Below are 3,525 nucleotides of genomic sequence, written 5' to 3' on the forward strand. Positions count from 1 at the left end.
GCCACATATCTTTTATCATCCAGCAGGATCACCTGGGTTCTTTCACAGTGATCACAGGTTCCCAAGTCAGACAAAAGCATGAGCCACACTGCCTCTCGATGCCTAGGTTTAGAACTCACTTGATGTCATCACTTCCACCATTGTCCATTGGTCAAAGCAAGTCCCAAGCCCAGCCTCTATTTCAAGAATAGGAGAAGTAGATGCCATCTGTTGATTAGAGGAGCTGAAAACTATTGAGACCATTTTTTTGCAATCTGTTCTACTGCTGATATAACTGAATTCACTGTCCCACACCCCAAGGAAGACACTTGCAGCTGAAGCTCTGAGTGCTCTTCCTGCCATTTCCTATAGAGGAACTTGGGCAAGAACCATTTACGGGCTGCTCCTGAATTGGGAGTGGTATTTTGGCAAAGCTCATATCAAGATAACCACTTACATGGAGTGTGTGTGGTCGTGAAAGCCCCGTCTATCTGGTCAATTCCACTGGAGCCACTACAGTTGCAGCGCTGCCTTCAGGGAGGACAGACTTTTTTCCATATCTCCATTAGTTAGTTAATCCAGGTGGGAAGGCTAGCCCTTGGGACAGGACTCTGACACAAAAAAGCGGGGCATAGGACTTACAGATGAGACATATCAGGAAGGCTGAATCCAGAGATTCGAGACAGAGACAGCCACGGTCCCCCAGTGCAGAGTGGGAATAAGGTTGCAAAGGGAGGGGGCCTTTACTAGTTACAGAGCAAGAGAATATCCTGGAAATTTGAGGGGACACTTAATAACAGATATTAGGCATATGAAATGGTGATGGAATTTTTTTCAGTTACCTCACAACTCTGTCTAGCCTCTTTTTTCCCAGCCTACTCTCTCCCTCCCCACATCCCCAATTTTCATCCCAACTGACTGATCCCTATTTACAATTTGCTAATTGATGTCTACTTTATCATAATACCCTGCCAATACCTGACACAGCGACCAATTCACAAAAGTAGTCAACAAGAATGAACATTGTCAAGCCAAGATCCTGAAAATTGGTGAATCAATCAATTCATTTTTTCCCTGAAGTTTTCCCTATGTCTAAGTGACCAGGTGACATACATCACACTCATTCCCAACTTTATCAAGTCTTCTACAGTTAACTTCCTATAAAGTGCTCAACAAAAGGTGATTGGATAGGAAGAAGGATGGATAAATGAACACCAAGAGCAGGAGGGAATTCAGAGGTGGAAGCCTGGGGACAGATGGGAAGGGTACCAAGAGGCTTTCAATGAAGAAGAGGCATGAGGAGGACGAAAAGGGTCCACCCTTGCTGATCTAGAGCGGGAAACTCACACAATAACCAACCTGCTACTTTTATACTCATAATGTTTCTCAAAGGATATGGCCTTATGCTCTTGGGTTGTTTTAGTTTTTAACTAAGCTAGGCATTGTTTTAAAACAGAAGCTTCTTTTGAACAATATTTTGCATAGCCCTTGGACTGCTCAGTGAGTTCTCTCCAAAATGTATTTCTTATTTCCACATGTGTGTCATCCCCAACCTCGACGACAATTTTATTCTGTCATAGAATAATAAGACCATGTAGCTTACAGACATCTGGAGCTTGTGGTGTCTTAGAAATAGAGATCTGCAGTGTCTAAATTTTTAAAGATAAAACTTGTAGCCATCATTTTATTTCTCTGCCTATGCAATCCAACAACATTATAAAGATACCATTACACAACATAAACTGTGGCATCAAGATAATTTAAATAAATGAAATGTTGTTCTGCATTTTGTGTGTTTAATTATGCACTCCCAAATCTGATTTTGTACTGAGAAGTCCCTTGATTTATTTATTCAGGAATTGCACATGTCAGGAACAGTTACTTTAAAATTACATCAAAGTGAAGATTTTAATAACATTGGCTTTTTGAAAAAGCAAAACCTGCCCATATATGGTACGTTCTTTCTATAGAATCTGGCATTTGATAGTGAATTTTATTATTTTATTTCAATTCAGTATTCAAGGAAAACTTTTTAAGCCGTTTTGATTACCCTGGCAGCTGAAATGACATTTTTATAAGAACAGCCTATTTGGAGCCAGAGATCTGGTTGACACAATGAATGCAATGATGAAAATAATTTCACAGCAGCCCAGCCTAGCATATTAGCTTCATTTATAATTTATATCAGACAGGTTTTTATTAAAAGCACGTTTCCTCTAAAAGACAACCGTAGCTTTCAATTCTTCTGTTGTCCAAGGAAAGTCCAAAACCTCAGAAGATTTCAATAGTTATCAGAGTCCCAGAAACCCTCTGCCCAGAATTTCGTTTGAGCATTATTTTCATAGGTTTTGGATAAGAGAGATATCCTGGCAGCTACACAATTAAGAAATTAGTCCATTTTCAAAATAACAGTAGACTCCTACAGAGACTTAATAAATTGTGCTTGAATAAGTAAAAGTGCTCCCAATAAAAATCTGCCCTCTCAAAACTATGTTCTAATCAACACAGCAGTGGCTGCAGACTCAAATTGGCAATTAAATTCAAGACACATTTCAAACTGTCGCTCTCATTTATATAGCTTGGTTGAAGGATAGAGGACAGGAAACAGCACCTTCATTTCATCAGGACGCCTATGGAAAGCAGGGTTAGAGTCCCCCAAAGATGTTCACATCCGAATTCTGCAGAACCAATGAATATGTCACATTAAGTGGTAAAAGGGAATAAAGTTTGCAAATGGAATTAAGATCGATAATCATCTGACCTTCAAATAGGTAGAGTATTCTGAATTGTCCAAATGGGCTTAAAGTAATCACAGGAGTCCTTAAAAGTTGAAGAGGGAGGAAGATTAGAGCCATGTAGTATGAGAAGCACTCAATCTGCCCTTGCTGACTTTAAATTGGAAGAAAGGGGCCACTAGCCAAAGAATGCAGGCAGTTTCTAGAATCCGGAAAAGACAAACAAATTCTCTCCTAGAGTCTCAAGAAAGGAATGCAGCCCTGCTGACACCCTGATCCTAGCTCAGTGAGATATCCGTTTTGGACATCTATCCTACAAAACTGTAAAGTAAAAAATTTATGTCGTTTTAAGTCACTAAGTGTGTGATATTTTGTTACAGCCATGATATGAAACTAGTACAACGCCCCACAGCTTCCCGAGCATGTGGCTTCTTTTCCCCCACACCCATGAGGGACACAGGCCCAAAACCTGCATGTCAGCTCTCAGCAGCCCCAGTCCAGGAGCAGCCCCACAGATCAAGGCTTTACAACAAACGAACAGGCGCAATTGTCCATGTTTATTGATCACTGCAGTTTCCAAAGCAACAGGATTCTGAGGTCATCTTCATAGACAGGCCTGAATGAGCCCAGTGCTGAGGTTAACCATTTACTCACAGTTGTGATCTCAATGTCATTATATATATCCATAGTCTAAATTTGATAAATCTGTCATTGTTTGAATCTTGGGTGTAAGTAAAGTCCCCTCTCCACAAACATCAAAGACCAAATATTTGCTTTCCCTGGACCCAAGCAGCTAGGAAGGACATGGCAC

The sequence above is a fragment of the Pteropus vampyrus genome, unplaced genomic scaffold (genome assembly GCF_000151845.1).
Source record: "Pteropus vampyrus isolate Shadow unplaced genomic scaffold, Pvam_2.0 Scaffold81, whole genome shotgun sequence".
Classification (NCBI taxonomy): domain Eukaryota; kingdom Metazoa; phylum Chordata; class Mammalia; order Chiroptera; family Pteropodidae; genus Pteropus; species Pteropus vampyrus.